Source organism: Trachypithecus francoisi, unplaced genomic scaffold (genome assembly GCF_009764315.1).
Source record: "Trachypithecus francoisi isolate TF-2019V2 unplaced genomic scaffold, Tfra_2.0 Lachesis_group16, whole genome shotgun sequence".
Taxonomy (NCBI): domain Eukaryota; kingdom Metazoa; phylum Chordata; class Mammalia; order Primates; family Cercopithecidae; genus Trachypithecus; species Trachypithecus francoisi.
Window position 1 is genome coordinate 3892491 of NW_022681461.1, and position 18236 is coordinate 3910726.

Sequence of the window (18236 nt, forward strand, 5' to 3'; positions counted from 1 at the left end):
TTATTGTATGTTTTCCTCTTGAGTTGTTTGAGCTCTTTATATATTCTGGTTATTAATTCCTTGTCAGATTACATATCTATTAGAATGGCTAAAAGGAAAGAGGCTGACCATATGAAATGTTGGTAAGAATGAGGAGAAACTAGAACTGGTGGGAATGTAACAGGGTACAAACACTTAGGAAAACAATTTGTCAGTTTACTGAGAAGCGATAGTGGGATGTTAGAATGCGAATCTTTGCAGACTCACTTCCAGTGAAGAAAGCAAAACTAGACCAGGTATGGTGGCACATGCCTGAATTCCCAGCTACTTGGGAGGCTGAGGCAGGAGGATCATTTAAGCCCAGGAATTCAGGCCTGTAGTGCACTATGATTGTACCTGTGAATAGCCACTTTACTCCAGCCTGGCAACATCGCAAAACCCCATCACCAGAAAAGGAAGACTGTCAACAGCTACTTTTTAAAAAAACATTTCTTTAAGAAGTCATTGAAAGTCTCTGGAAATTGTCCTGCAGCATACAGCAAATGAAGAACTATTTATTCAAGAAAACATATTAAAACTCAGTAAGAATAGCAAGAATCTGTGGCATTGTGCCATGGCCCATTCCCTCCCCTTCCCGCTTCCTCTCTATTCAGCTTCACGGAAGCTCCACTCTGAGTGAGTGTGATCAAAATATGGTGCTCCCTCTCCCTCTTCCTCCCAACCAAGCCATTCCATGCCTTACTGAGAAGGGCAGACCACCCGCATTTCTAATCCCCTTCAATTCCAAGTTGAAGAATTCCTGGTGAATGTGGCTGAGAGATACGGAGCTTCCTTCCTCTACCAATAGGACAGAAGCTCTACCCTAGCACATCAGGCCAAGGATACTGGCACCCTAACCACCGTTGCCTCAGCTGAAGGCAGAGTGTTTACACCAAAATAGGAAAGCAATGAAGACAGAGGTCACAGGCCCATTCAGGGTTCAGAGACTGCGCCAGGGGAGAGGCAGCACATAGAAAAAGCTCTCTCCACAAAGGACCTGACATTATTTGAAAGAGACTGGAGAAGTTTAAGCCTAAGGATGCTCTCAAAATCAATAGTTGCTCTTAATTAAGGGGAACAAGCTAAACCGTAGGCCATCTATGTCACCAGGGAGAATCTGGGAAAGAGATAGCTAAGAAGACTTCCCCTGGGTACAGAATAAACCTTAAAGACTGAGCTCAAAATCTAGCCCTCTCCAAATTTAATTGGATTAGGCTGCTCAGAAATTAATGTTTCAGGGCATTGTCAAAAAAGACATAAAGCAATCAGTTGGTAATTAGTGGAGTCTAAAGGATGGAGAGTAATATCAAATGAAACAGACAGCTTAACAGAGAGATCAGAAAAGAGACAAAGAGAGTGTGCTAACACCATCCTCATCCCAAGATAACTGTGTGCATGTCCCAGGTTGTGCCTTTTGGTGAGCAACACCAAAGACTTCATTCTGTGGGTGAAATGGACTTCGTTAACTTAGTCTAGCCAAGTCATAAAACACATAAGCAAACAAAATTAAGCTTCAGAGAGGGAGAAGGGCAATCAGTCTCCAAAGTTGCTATATTACCAGAAATGTTTTCATTTCCAACAAAATATTATAAGACATACAAAAAAAAAACACGAACATGGACCCATACACAGGAAAAATGTAGGCAACAGAAACTGCCTGTGAGGAACTCCAGATGCTACACTTCACAGACAAAGTCTTCGAAGTATGCATTAGGAATATGTTTGGGAAACTAAAGGAAGCCATGCTTAAAGAAGTTATGAAAGATAGGAAGATCATGTTTCATCAAATGGAGAATATTAATAGAGATAGGAACTATAAAAAACCAAAAGTTCTGTGATTTAAAAGTGTAATAAATAAAATGAAAAATTCATTAGAGGGCTCAGCAGTAGATTTTAACTAGCAAAAGAAATACACAGTGAACTTAAAAACAGATCAATAGAGACCATGCAATCTGAAGAACAGAGTAAAAACAGACGGAAAAAAATGAGCAGAGCCTCAGAGTAATGTGGGACACCTTTAGACACACAAATACACATGTAACAGAAATACTGGGAGGAGAGAAGAAAGGAACAGAAATAATATTAGATGAAATAATGGTTGAGGCCATGTGTGGTGGCTTATGTCTGTAATGCCAGCACTTTGGGAGGCCAAGGCAGACGGATCACATGAGGTCAGGAGTTCGAGACCAGCCTGGCCAACACGGTGAAACCCTGTCTCTACTAAAACAGACACACACACACACACACACACACACACACACACAAGAATTAGCCAGGCGTGGTGGCGGTAGCTGTAATCCCAGCTACTCAGGAGGCTGAGGCAGGAGAATCACTTGACCCTGGGAGGTGGAGGTTGTAATGAGCTGAGATCACATTACTACACTCCAGCCTGGGTGACCGAGCAAGACTCTGTCTCAAAAAAAAAAAAAAAGAAAAGAAAAGAAATAATAGCTGAAAACTTCCAGTTGCTGAAAAATATTGATTTGTATATCCAGGAAGCTCAGCAAAAATCTGATTAGGATGAATACAAAGACAGCCACACCCAGACACATAGTAGAAATGCTGAAAGCCAAAACCAAAGATAAAATCTTGACAGCAAGAAGAAAAAATTACATACGAGGGAACCCCAATAAGATGAACAGCTGACTGCTTAGTAGTATGACATATTTAAAGTGCTCAAAGAAAAATATTAACCATGAATCTTATATTTAGCAAATGCATCTTTCAAAAATGAAGGTGCAATACAACCATTTCCAGATAAACAAAACTTGAGAGAATTTACTGCTGTCAGGTTCACCCTAAGAAATATTAAAGGAAATCAGTCAGGCTAAAAGCAAGTAAACCCAGATGAAAATTTGAACCCACATTAAAAAAAGAGTCCTGTTAAAGGTAGTTATGCAAAATTAATAAATAAACAAATGCATATTTTCTGCTTTCTTCTCTTACCTGATTTTAAAAGCAATTGTATGAAACAGAATGTATATATGCATACATATATATATACATGTATACATATGTATGACACTAACATATAGGTATTGTTAGGCCTATACATGTGATACGCCCACAAAGGAGGTGGGCAGGTACTGGAGTAAGGAAATGATCCCAGATGGTAACTCAAACCCACAGGAACCAATAAAGAGAACCAGAAATGATAAATAAGAAGGCAAATATAAGAAGCTAAAAAAATTTACTTGTTCTCTATACAGAAGTGTCCATATATAAAGTAATAATTATAACAGTGTATTGGCAGGTTTATGACATATTCTGATGTCATATATATAACAATAGTAGCACAAAAAGGAAAAGAGGGCACAGAGTTTTCTAGAAGCAACATTTCTATAGTTCACTGAAATTAAATTAGAAGAACTGTAAGTAGATTTTGATACATTTGGACTCTTTGGAAGCCCTAGAGCAACCACCAAAGAAATAACTCGGAAAATACAGAGATTTGGAGTACTTCCGGTTCCAAAATCGTGGTGTAGAAGCAAGCTGGCTTCACCTCCTCCCACAGAAAACTAGAACCAAATAGACAGCATTGACATTATCACCAGCAATATTCCAGAACTCAAATATCAGGAGAATATATGTGGTTCCCTTAGCCACAGAGAAGTGAACAAACTCTGAGCAGACAGTAAGAAAATTGGATTTTCATATCCACAATGTCCCTCCCCACAATCCATCCAGTACCTAGTGCATAGAAAATTTTCCCCAACTCACAGTTGGAAAAATACTGGAAAAAATAAGATCAAGGGCCGGGCACGGTGGCTCAAGCCTGTAATCCCAGCACTTTGGGAGGCCGAGACAGGCGGATCACGAGGTCAGGAGATCGAGACCATCCTGGCTAACACGGTGAAACCCTGTCTCTACTAAAAAATACAAAATACTAGCAGGGCGAGGTGGCAGGTGTCTGTAGTCCCAGCTACTCGGGAGGCTGAGGCAGGAGAATGGTGTGGACCCGGGAGGCGGAGCTTGCTGCCACTGCACTCCAGCCTGGGCGACAGAGCAAGACTCCGTCTCAAAAAAAAAAAAAAAAATCAAGGTGGTAAGCCAACTTCCTCATCCTCTTGGGTTCACTGGCAGGTGACCCATTCCTGTTTCAACCATGGGAGGTATCAGGAGTGCCTAAAAGGAGAAAGATCCCTGAGGATAGCCAGAGACAAAAGAGAGAGGCTAGACTTACCAGCCCCAGCCCTGGAAACTTAACCCTGTAACTTGGTCAAAGGAGACACCAAATCACAGTGGCTGTTCACCAGCACCATGCTGTAGGAGGTTCATCCCACAGGTCCCCTGGGCATGAGCCTATACCCAGCAGTCCCACACTACTGAGTCATCCCCTTTGAGACCTCCCCTATTTGAGACACATGACACTACTTGTTTATTAGAACTGAGGCAAACCTGGGCTTAAGGCACCATCTAGTGCAAAGAAGGAGGCAGAAACCTAGCAGAGAAAAAAAGAAAGAAAATCAATGGGTAAACTACAAAGAATCTCTGAGGAAACATATTTAATAAACAACCAAACAAGCCAGATAAAACTGAAACAAATAACTAAGACTTCAATGAAAAGATATAGACATACATCAACAAGAAACAACAGCCAACTGGGACCCAGGATTTCTCTAGATGTACAAAGCAAGAAACCAGAAACTGACCCTAATGAGATGGCAATATGTGAACTTTCTGATCAAAAATTCAAAATAGGCCAGGTACAGTGGCTCACCCCTATAATCTTAGCACTTTGGCAGACCAAAGTGGGAGGATCACTTGAACCCAGGAACTTGAGACCAGCCTAGGCAACATAGGGAGACTTGTCTCTACAAAATATTAAAAAAATTAGCTGAATGTGGTGACATATACCTGTGATTCCAGCTACTCAGGAGGCTAAGGTAGGAGGATTGCTTAAGCCTGCAAAGTCAAGGATAGAGTGAGCCATGATCATGCCCCTGCACTGCAGCCTGGGTGACAGAGCAAGACCTAATAAAACTACTCCAATGTGTAATCAAACTCTCAAAGGTCAAGGACAAAGAGAGGATCCAAAAAATAACAACAGAAAAGAGGCAAATAACATATAAAGAAACTCCAACTTGTCTGGCAACAGATTTCTCAAAAGGAACTATACAGGCCAGGAGGGAATGGTATAACATTTTCGAAGTGCTGAAAGAAAAAAATAACTGTCAGCTAATAATACTGTACCCAGCAAAGCTGTCCTTCAAGTATGAAGGAGAGATAAAGTCATCCTCAGACAAACAAAAACAGAATTCACCACTATCAGATCCATCTTCCAAGAAATGCTAATGAGAGTTCTTCAATTTGAAAGAAGAAAAACACTAATGAACAGAATGAAAACATTTTGATGCATAAAATTCACTTGTAAAATTAAGTACACATACAAACCCAGAATACTCTAATACTCTAATTGTGGTGTGCAATGCACTGTTAACCCTAGTATAAAGCCCAAAAGACAAATCTATCAAAAACAACAACAGCTATAGAAAACTATTAAGAGATAGGCATTATATGTAAATTGAGACAACATAAAGTCAAAATGTTGAGAGAATGGAGTTAATTTGTAGAGTTTTTAAAAAATGTTTTCTTTGTTTCTATTCTTCTCTGTGTTCTCTCCTCTCTCTCTCTCTCTCTCTCTCTCTCTCTCTCTCTCTCGACAGGGTCTTATTGTGGCACCCAGGCTGCAGTGCAGTGGTGTGATCATGACTCACTGCAGCTTTAAATTCCAGGGCTCAAGTGATCCTCCTACTTCAACCTCCCAAGTAGCTGGATTACAGGCACACACCACCATGCCTGGCTAGTTTTTTAAAAAAACATTTTTTGTAGAGACAGGGTCTCACTGTGTTGCCCAGACTGGTCTCAAACTCCTGGACTTAAGCAATCCTCCCACCTCAGACTTCTGAAGTATTGCGATTACAGGCATAAACCAGTGTGCACAGCAGTTGTCATCTCTTCAAAATAATTTGTTATATATATACAATTTTTTTGTAAGCCTCATGGTAACCAGAATGCAAAAACCTATAATAGATTCACTAAAAATAAAAAAAGAATTAAAACATAATGCCAAAGAATATCACTTAGCCACAAAGGAAGACTGTAGGAAAGGAAGAAAGGATGCAGAGTTACAAAACAACCAGGAAACAAGCAACAAAATGGCAGCAATAAGTCCACATTTAATCAATAACAACACTGAATGTCAATGGACTCAATTCTCCAATTAAAAGGCATAGTGTGGCTGAATGGATAAATAAATAATTCCTAACTATATGCTACCTAAAGAAACTCACCTACATATAAAAACACACATAGACTGAAAGTGAAGGAATGGGAAAAGATATTTTATGCTAACCAAAAAAGCTACTACATGCTAACCAAAAAAGAGCAGGAATATCTGCAGTTATATTAGATTGAATAGACTACAAATCAGAGACTGTGAAAAGAGATTAAGAAGGTCACCATATGATGATAAAGGGATCAATTAAGTAAGATAATATAATAATTATAAATATATATGCACCCAATTAACTCTAGCTTCCACGTATATAAAGCAAGCATTAATAGATCTAAAGGAAGAGATGGATTGCAATATAATAATGGTAGGGGATTTTAACACCCTACTCTTAGTAATGGGCCGATTACCCAGACAGATAATTAGCAAAGAAACATCTAAGTTAAAAAAATACAGGATATCAATGAAATGAAAAGTTGATTCTTTGAAAAGGTAAATGAAATCAACAAACTTTTAGCTAGACTAAAAGAGAGAGAAGTCTTAAATAAATAAAATCAGAAACAAAAAAGAAGTCATAACAACTGAGACCACAGAATTACAAAGAATCATTAGATGCTATTATAAATAACTATATGCCAACACATTGGAAAACCTAGAAGAAATGGATAAATTCCTGGACACATACAATATACTAAGATTGAACCATGAAGAAATAGAAAACCTCAACAGACCGATAACAAGTAACAAGATTGAAGATGTGATAAAAAGTCTTGCATTAGAGAAAAATCCAGGACCTGACGGCTTTACTGCTGAATTCTACCCAACATTTAAAGAAAAACTAATACCAATTCTACTCAAACTCATCAAAAGATTAAACAGAAGGGAATACTTCCAAACGCATTCTATGAGGCCAGAATTACCCTGTTACCAAAACCAGACAACACAACAAAAAAGAACATAACAGGTCAATATCACTGATGGATATAGATGCAAAAATTCTCAACAAAATACTAGCAAACAAAATTCAACAACACATTAAAAAGATTGTTCACCATGATTAACTGGGATTTATCCTAGGTATGCAAGGATGTTTAACATATTCAAATCAATAAACATGTTACATCACATTGACAAAACCAAGAATAAAAACCATATGATCATTTCAATGATGCTGAAAAGCAATCAATAAAATTCAGCATCCCTTTATGTTAAGTTTTTATGTTAAACAGTTAAGAGTTAAGAATTTTTATGTTAAAAACTCTCAACAAACTGGATATTAAAGACACATATTTCAAAATAATAAAGGCCATATATGATAAACCCACAACTAACCTCATTCTGAATAGGGAAAAATTGAAAGCCTTTCCTCTAAGATTTGGAACAAGGCAGAGTCCCACTTTCACCACTTTTATCCAACATAATACTTGAAGTCCTGGCCAGAGCAATTAGCTAAAAGAAATATACAAAAGAGGTCCAAATTAGAAAGTAAGAAGTCAAGTTAGCCTTGTTCACAGATGACATGATCTTATACTTAGAAAAACCTAAGGACGCCACCAAAAAACTTCTAGAACTGATAAATTCAGTAAAGCTGTAGGATACAAAATCAATATACAAAAATTGGTAGAACTTATATACGCTAACAGTGAACAATCTGAAAAGGAAATTAAGAAAGCAACTCTACTTACAATAGCTACAGAAATATAAAATACATAGGAATCTGGCCGGGCGCGGTGGCTCAAGCCTGTAATCCCAGCACTTTGGGAGGCCGAGACGGGCGGATCATGAGGTCAGGAGATCGAGACCATCCTGGCTAACCCGGTGAAACCCCATCTCCACTAAAAAATACAAAAAACTAGCCGGGAGAGGTGGCGGGCGCCTGTAGTCCCAGCTACTTGGGAGGCTGAGGCAGGAGAACGGTGGGAACTCGGGAGGCGGAGCTTGCAGTGAGCTGAGATCCGGCCACTGCACTCCAGCCCGGGTGACAGAGCAAGACTCCGTCTCAAAAAAAAAAAAAAAAAAAAAAAAATAGGAATCAATTTAACCAAAAAAGTGAAAGATCTATATAAGGACATCTATAAAACACTGATGAAGAAAATTGGAGAGGACACACACACACACAAATTGATATTCCATACTCATGGACTAGAAGTATTAATATTGTTAAAATGACAATACAACTCAAAGCAACCTACAGATTCAATGCAATCCCTATAAAATAACATTGACGTACTTCATAGAAATGTTTAAAATACTAAAATGTACATGGAGCCACATCTATTTGATGAAGAAATTTTGAGCAAAAAGAACAGAGCTGGAGGCATCATAGGACCTTTGAAACATACTACAATCAGCATGGTAGTATATATAGCAAAATATACCACCAAATTAGCACGGTACTGGCATTTTAAAAAGACACATAGAACAATGGAACAGCATAGAGAACCCACATATATGTCTATTATTTTTAACAAAGGCACAAAGAGCATACACTGGGGAAGGGGCATCCCCTTCCATAAACGGTTCTGGAAAACTGGATAATCATATGCAGAAGAATGAAACTAGATCCCTATCTCTCATCATATTCAAAAATCAAATCAAAATGGATTAAAGGCTTAAACCTAAGACCTGAAACTAAGAAAGTACTAGAAGAAAACACTGGGGAACTGCTCCAGGATATTGGTCTGGGCAAAGATTTTTGTGTGTGTAAGATCTCAAAAGCACAATCAAAGCAAAAGCATAATCAAAGCAAAAATAGACAAATGGGATTACATCAAGCTAAAAAGCTCTGCACAGGAAAGGAAACAATCAACAAAGTGAAAAGACAACCTACAAAATGGAAGAAAATATTTGCGAACTACCCATCAGACAAGAAATTAATAACCAGAATACATAAGGAGCTCAAATATCTCAACAGCAAAAAACCCCAAATAATCCAATTTTAAAATGGGCCAAATATCTGAAAAGACATTTCTCAAAAGGAGTCATACAAATGACCAACAGTATATGAAGAAAATGCTCAACTTTGCTGTCAGAGAAATTCAAATCAAAATCACAGTGAGAGATCATCTCACCCCAGCTAACATGGCTTTTATAAAGAAGACAGGGATTAACAGATGCTGGCAAGAATGTGGAGAAAGGAGAGCCCTTCTACACTGTTGGTGGGAATGTAAATTAGTACAGCCACTACTGAAAACTGTAAGAAGGTTTCTCAAAAAACTAAAAATGGAACTATCACATGATCCAGCAATTTCACTACTGGGTATATATCCAAAAGAAAGGAAATTAATATATCAAAAAGACATCTGAACTCCCACATTTATTGTAGCACCGTTCACAATAGCCAAAACATGGAACCGACCTAAGTGCCCATCAATGGATGAATGGATAAAGAAAATGTGGTGTATATATACACAATGGAATATATTCAGCCATAAAAAAAGAGCAAAATCCAGTCATTTGCAGCAACATGGATGGAACTGGAGGTCACTATGTTAAGTGAAATAAGCTAAGCACAGAAAGACATGTTCTCACTTACATATGGGAGTTTAAAAACGTGGGTCTCATAAATATAAAAAGTACATTGGTGGTTATCAGAGGCTGGGAAGGTGGAGGTGGGAGAAAAGGGTTTAATTAATGAGTCTAAATATACAATTTGACAGAAGAAAGAAGATCTAATGTTTGACAGGTTGGTAGGGTGACTGTAGTTTCTAATAATCTATTGCATATTTCAAAATAACTAGAAGAGAATAATTCAAATGTTTCTAGCATAATGAAAAAACAAATATTCAAGGTGGTGAATATTCCAGTTATACTAAATTCTTCTTTATAAATTATATAAATGTATTAATTTATCACATGTATCCTGAAAATATATACATCTATTATGTGTCAACAAATTTTTTAATATAGAGAAAAAATCATTAAAGGAATTAAAATGTTATACTAGAAAATATTAACTCCACACAAAAGAAAGAAATCAAGGAGGAACAGAGGAACAAAATAAAGGAGACATATAGTAAACAAAAATGAAATGTCAGATGTAAGTCCAACAATATCAATGACATTAACTTAGAACGGATTAAACAATCCAATCAAAAAGCAGAATTGTCATACTGAATAAAACACATGATCCAATTATATGTTGACTTTGGGAGATATGTTTGATTCAAAGATACAAATGGGTTGAAAGTGAAAGGATGGAAAAGATATATCATGCATATAGCAACCATAAGAAAGCTGGAATGGCTATATTAACACCATATAAAATAGCTTTAATTATTTTCCCTGAAGATAAATAGGGATATTTTATAATGATAAAAGTGTCAATCCATCAGGAAGTTGTAACAATTATAAATGTATGTGCACCTAACAACAAAGCCCTGTGATATATGAAGCAAATGCTAACAGAATTGAAGGTGGAAATAGACAATTCAATAATAATAATTAGAAACTTCAATACTCTATATAATAGATAGAACAACTTGGCAAAAGGTCAACAAGGACATAGAAGACTTGAACAGCAATATACACAAACTAGACTTAACAGATACGTATAGAACGCTGTGCCTATCGAGAGCAGAATCACATTATTCTGAAGCACAAATGAACCATTCTACAGGACAGACAACAGGGCAGATCACCAAGCAAGCCTAAATAAATTTCAAATTTAAAATAATTGAAATTGTATAAATTAGGACCTCCAATTACAATGAAGTGAAATTGAAACCTAATAACAAAAAGAAATGTGAGAAATTCATAAATATGTGAGAATTAAACAACATACTATGAAATACCAATGGGTCAAAAAATCCCAAAGAAAATTAGAAAAATACTTTGAGATAGGTAAAAATGAAGATGCAACACATGAAAATTTCTGGAATGCAGCTAACATACTGCTTAGAGAGAGATTTATAGATGTGAATTACATGAAATAAAAATAAAGATCTCAAATCAATATCCTTCCACCTTAAGAACCTGGAATAAGAAGTGCAAACTGAGCCCAAAGTAAGCAGCAGAAAGGAAATAATGATTACAGTGAAAACTAATGAATCAGAGAATACAAAAATAATAGAGAAAATCAAATAAATCAAGCATTGGCTCTCAAAAAAAATTAACAAAATTAACAAACAACAAAATTTACACTCAGTCATGAATCCTTTTACACTAAGGAGTAGTGTAAATTCCTTTTTACACTAAGGACTAGTATAAATCGTTTTTACACTAATGACTACATCTAGACTGACTAAGAAAAAAAGAGATGACTCAAAATACCAATATCAGAAGTGAAATAGGAGACATAACTACTGACTTTACAGAAATAAACACAATTACAATGGAATACTATGAAAAACTGTGTGCTAAAAATTGTATAACTTAGATGAAATGGACAAATTACTAGAAAAAAGAGCAACTGAAGCTGAGTTGAGAAGAAATAGAAAATCTGAATATACTTATACAAGTAAAGAGTTTGGCTTAGTAATCAAAGAAACTTCTGCCAAAAAAGCCCAAGACCAAGTGGCTTCACTGGTTAATTCTACCAAGCACTTAAAGAAGAATTAATACTATTTTTTCTCAAACTCTTGCAAAAATAAAAGAGGTTGGAGTACTTTCCACCCCATTCTATGAGACCAGTATTGCCCTTATTTCAAAACCAGACAGATACACCACAGGAAAACCATGTTTCATTCATTCTCACTTTTATATATAGACACCAAAATCCTCAACAAAACACTATCAAATAGAATCCAGCAATGTACAAAAAGAATTGTACACTATGACCAAATGAGATTCATCTCAAGAATGCAATGTTGCCTTATTATCTGAAAATCAGTTAAAGTAATACACTACATCAACAGAATGAAGGGAAAACCCATATTTTCGTCTCAATTGATGAAAAAAAGACAGTTGACAAAATCTAACACCTTTTTTATGATAAAAACACTCAACAAACTGGGAATAGAAGGAAACCAATGAAAAACCCATGAAGTTAACTTCATATATAATAATGAAAAGCTGAATTATTTTTTCTTAAGATCAAGGAAAAAACAAGGATGTCTGTTCTCACCACTTCTATTCAACTTTTACTGGAGGTTCTAACCAGAGAAATTGAGTAAGAAAAAAATAAAATGTATCTAGATTGAAAAGTAAGAAATAAAATGATCTCTATTTGAAGAAGAAATAAACTTTTATACATAAACTCCTAAGGAACTCACTAAAAATCTGTTATTAGAACTAATAAACAAGTTCAACACAGTTACAGAATATAGGATTGATATATAAAAATCAAATGCATTTCTAAACAACTCTATTTACAATAACATGAACAATAATAAAATACTTAAGTTTAACAAAAGAAGTGTAAAACTTTTACTTTCAAAACTATAAAATATTGTTGAAAGAAATTAAAGAAGATCTAAATAAATGGAAAAATATCCCATATTCATCCCATATTCATGGACCAAAGACTTAACATTGTCATGAAGGCAATGTTATCCAAAATGATGTGCAGATTCAATGCAATACCTATCAAATTTCAGCTGATTTATTTTTGGAAATTGACAAGCTGATCCTAAAATTTATAAAGAAATTCAAAGGACCTGAAATTGTCACAATAATCTTGGAAAAAGGACAAAGTTGGAAGAGTCATTCTTTTCCTATTTCAAAACTTACTACAAAGCAATAGTGATCAAGACAGTTTGGCGGTGGTATAGGAAAGATCTTTATTTAAATGGAATAGAACTGTGAGTCCAGAAATGAGCTCTCACTTTTATAGTCAATTGATTTATGATGAGGGTATCAAGATGATTCAATGGAGGAAGAATAATCTTCTTAGCAAATGGTGCTAGGACAACTGAATATCCACATGCAAAAGAATGAAGGGGTATCCCTACCTCGCACCATATACCAAATTGTGCAATTGCTTTGGAAAGCTGTTTAGCAGTTCCTCAAGATATTAGAGTTTCCATATTACCCAGCAATTATATACCTAGGTATAAACCCAAGAGAAATGAAGACTTACGTATGAATGTTCAGAGAAACTATTTAATAACCAGAATTAATAGCCCCAAACTGGAACCAACCCAAGTATCCTTTAGCAGGTGAATGATCAAACTACTGTGTGGTGTATTCACACCATGGAATCCTACTCATCAATAAAAAAGAATAAAGTATTGATACATGCAACAGCATGGATAAATTTCCATGCAATTAGGCTGAGTGAAAAAAAGCTACACATGAAAAATTTTGGGGGGTGATTTATATGTTCAGTATTTTAATTGTGGTGAGGGTTCCATAGATAGATGATAGACAGATAGAGAGATAGATAGACATGAACACCCACACATATGTACAGAAGCATATCAATTTTATTAAGAAAGTGAAAAGACAAATTACAGGATGGAAGAAAGTTATTTGCAAGCCACATATCTGATAAGGGTTTAATATCCAGAATACATAAAAACCCTTACAACTCAACAACAAAAAGATAATCCAGTTAAATAATGGGCAAATAGCCAACAAGACATGAAAACATGCTTGACATCATCAGTCATTAGAAAAATACAAATCAAAACCAGAATGAGATACCACTTTACACTTACTAGGATGGCTATAACCTAAAAAACAGAAAGTAACAAGTGTTGACAAAGAGGTGGTGAAATTAAACCCTCATACATGCCTGGTGAGAATGTGAAATGGTACCAACACCATGGAAAAGTTTTGAAGTTCCTCAAAGAATTAAACATAAAAGTTATCCTATAACCCAGCAGTTTCAGTCTTAGCTATATACCTAAAAAAATTGACAACAGGAACTTGAACAGATACTTGTTTGCTGGTGTTTATTGTAGCACTATTCACAATTAGTCAAAGGGTGGAAACAATCCACCCTTTTATTAACAGAGGAATGTGGTTTATCCATACAATGGAATAGTATTCCACAAGAAAAAGGAAGGAAATTCTGATACATGCTACAGCACAGATGAACTTTGAAAACATGCTAAGTGGAATAAGCCAGACAGAAAAGGACACATACTCTGATTCCACTTACATGAAATAGCTATAATAGGCAAAATCATAGAGACAAAAATTAGAGTTTACCAGGGGCTAGAGGGGAGGGGAAACGGAGAGTTACTCTTTCATGGGTACAATTTCTGTTTGGGGTGGTGGTTGCACAACAATGTGTATTACTTAATGCCACTGAATTACACACTTAAAATAGCTAAAATGGCAAATTTTGTGTTATATATACTCTACCACAATTTAAAACAATTAATAATGTAATATACCAAAAATCACTGAATTTTACACTTTAAATGGGTGAATTGTACGGTATGTGAATTATATCTCAAAAAAACTGTTTTAAGAATTCATCAACTTTCCTACTTTACATGTTTGCATTTTACTACATATCAGTTATGCTTCAATAAAGCAGTTAACAAAATGCTGCAATGCATGACTTTGATAAAAATAAAAATTAGATTGTAAGGAAAAAATTAAATTCCAAATGCAGTCTCTTAATCATTCCAATAATAAGGATTGATACAGTGCAGAAACTTGCAGTCGCTTTTCATTTCCCTGCTTCCCTGAAATCCATTCATTCCAATAAGAATAGTGTGTGCCCCACTCAGCACGTGCCAGCAGACTGTGACTTCCAGCACACCATGTCTGAGTTTATTTACACCGGTCTTAGGAGGTGAGTGCTGAGGCACTGAGATTCAAGGGACATAGATGGGACAATGGCGACTTAAGCTCAACAAGCCTTGGTTTCTTTATCCACGAAATGGGAATAATCATATCTGCTTCTAAGGATTGATGGAGGCGTCTTTCCAAAAGGCTTGCTTAGTGGTGTGTGGCACAGGGAAGAGGTTGCCTACACACAGCTTCGAGTAAGTGGGGGTCTGATATTCTCCCATGAAGGACACATGGTCCTTGCCTGGACTTCCATATCAAGGGAGGGAGGAGAGAACTCAGAGGGGAAGGGCGAGGGAAACAGACTGGCCTGGGATTGGTGTAGAGTCCATGTGCTTCTCAGACCGTAAAAAGTTGTGGAGCGATGCGTGAGTGTGACTCGAGAGGGATGGGCAGCACCTGGAGGAGAAGAGGAAGCTGAATATTAGACAACGGAGGGGCCCGAAGTGGAGACAGAGTCCCCTGGACAGTAGACTTCCCAAAGTCCCTTTGGGCAAACCCTGGCCTCTGTCCCCAGGCCCACTGTTAGTAATGTGTTCTGTCCCATCCCTGCAATACGCCTCCTATCCTCACCTGCAAGAGGCAGTGCAGCTACCTGGCAAGGGGGTGCAGAGGAGGAAGATGCTCAAGTTGCACCCCCACCCACCCTCTTCTCAGCCCAAGGCTCTGCTACTATAGCACCCCCCTTCCCACATATTGCCCCTCAACCAGGGAGGATGTGCAGTGCCAGACATCCCTGGCCTGGCAGTCGGTGGCAAGGGGCTCTCTCTCTGTCTCTTGGTCTCCCCACCCCTGGGCTGCGATCTCCCCACACCTCTCCTGCCTGAGACCTAGCCATGTCCCCTGCCACCCTCCCAGATCTGTCCATCCCTCCAGGCCTTCAGCCCCCCAGGACCTAGCTCTGGACAGCCAGGCTGGTCTATGAATAGCACACAGCCCTTTTCCTTTCCAAATATAAAATGTTTGCTTTCAATCAGGGGCGTCTGGGGAAATGGAAATTATAGGATTGGAGAGTGTCCTTGGGTAAAGAAATACCTCGAATGCCGAAACCTCGCAGGGCCTCTGATTAGGGCTGGAATAATTCCTGCTGTAATATAAACAAGCCTCACTAGGCTAATGGGGGGCAGGGAGCGGGGCCGGGAAATAGGGGCACACGCCTCGTCTTTGTTCTCTTTCCTCCCAGCATGCCAGTGCAGCAGGGCCGGGGGGCCCGGGGCACGGGGCAGCTCTGGAGGCCCCTCAGGACATCAGAAACCTCAGCTTCCTGGCGTGCTGAGTGACCACAGGCAGGTGGCTGTCCTGAGGCCTGGGGTTCCCACACGGGTGGGTTGGGATAGATGCGGCATCCATCTTAAAGGCTGTCTGGTCTAGTCCCAGCTCCTTGAACCCCTCCATGCTTCTGGGCATTAGACTGGCTCTGGAATTTGGACCAGGGCTGAAGCCAGCAAGGCAGATGGGCCGGTGCCAGAGAGAAAAGAGGGGAGCCTGGGCAAGCGGTGCCAGGCAGAAATTTCCCAAGTGGGAGGTCAGTCAACAAACATTGGTTGGCATCTTGTCGAGGCACCAGGATGCAATGGGGGTGAAAATGCTGTCCCCATCCTCAAGGGGCACAGAGTTGAGTGAAGAAATCAACACACCAACCATGAGTGTTAGCAGCGTGGCACAGCGCGCACGCCTGGGGAGGGAGGGCCTAGCTCCCAGGGTGGGGACAGGAGGTAGCAGCTCCCTTGCCTTGGAGGGCTTGGCCCTCTCCTAAGCACTGTGCTGCCACCTCCTCATGGCATTCCCTGTCAAGGGCCCCCGTTAGACCAACACCTCAATTTCCCAGAGCAGGGAAAGTCCTCGGAATTGCTAAAGATGTTTGATAACAGCCAGCATCAAAGCTCAGACTCATTATTTGTTTTCTTTTTTGCACAGTGAACTCTCAAGCTAACTGCTCTGGCTTGGCATTCAAGATTAAGGTGTGTGGCCACCTCCATGCAAAGCATTCAGAGAAAGGAGGCAGGCCCAGGTGAGCGCAGCTAATGAAACAGAGATTGGAAAACTCTGGGGAGCATTCGTAAAAAGTCAGAGGTCTCAAACTATGTGGTCATGTAGTTTAGGAACCTCAGAGGCCTGCAGAGGAACAGGACACGGTGGGTGGTGGGTAGGGGCTGGTGGGTGGGGGCTGGTGGGTGGGGTGCTTCGCTTCAGTTCTGGCTCCCTGTCTCTGTGGCCTCAGGCAGCTCCTTCTCCATTTTAAACCTTAGTCTCTCATCTGTAAAATGGGTACAGTTGGTAAAGAAAAAGCCATCTGAGGTGATACTGAGGAAGAAGGATCATCAGGACATTGGGCTGAGCAGGCTGAAAGCCCTGGAGCCCCCCAATCTACGGCACAGGCTGGCTCCGGTGTCTTGGTCAGCACCAGCTCTCGGAGAGGCCACCCAGCTTGGCTTAATGTATGCTGGAGGCCCAGACGGGTCAGGGAGGAGGCAGACGGCTCAGCTGGCATCTTTGGAGAGAAGTGGAGGTGCCAGCAGGGTGCACAAATCACCTTGTTTTGTCCTTGGGATAGCCTGGGGGGAAAGTTGAGAGCCCCTAGGTCTTGGGGGTGGGGGAAGCCTTGGGAACTGGGACCCCGTAGGTGAGGGAGGGGCTGGGAAAGTGCCCCAACCCCTCCTCCCCTTCCTCCAGGGGCTGAGCCTTGTCAGAGTGAGGCTGAGATCCACTGTCCAGAGCAGGAAGGAGGAGGGAAGAGGCGGCCAGGCCCAGCGTGGGACACCTGCCCAGTCTTCCCCTAGGTGGAAAAGAGCCCTGCCACGGCCTGCCAGGGCTGCCGCGGCCCCCCGCTGAGTGACTGAGGCGGGACTCACCCTTCACGCCCCTGTTCAGCATCTTGGGGGAAAATCTTGAGAACCTGGCAGGCTGCAGCCGCGGGTCTCAGAACCAGCAGGCCCCAGCAGGAGGAAGCCGGCACCTGGAGTAGGCTTGGCTGGGGATGAGGGCAAGGGGTGGCACCCCTCCCCAGGAGGGTGGGAGCGGGAACACGCCCCAGGAATGTGATGGCAGCCTCGGCAGATGGCCCCCTGCCCGCCCGCCCGCCCTGGGCCGCCAGCGGTTCCGTATTTACACTACATTAATAATGGTTTAAACGTTCTCATAAATAGATGCTGATTAATTGGCAATCCATTTGCTGAAGCCCAGCCTGCCAGACGGTTTCCTGGAGGCCCGTTCCACATCCCTATAAACACCATCAGCGAGCAAAGCAGGCGCTAATGTACCGGGCGCCCAGCCCGCCCCCCGGCCCCCGGAGCAATTC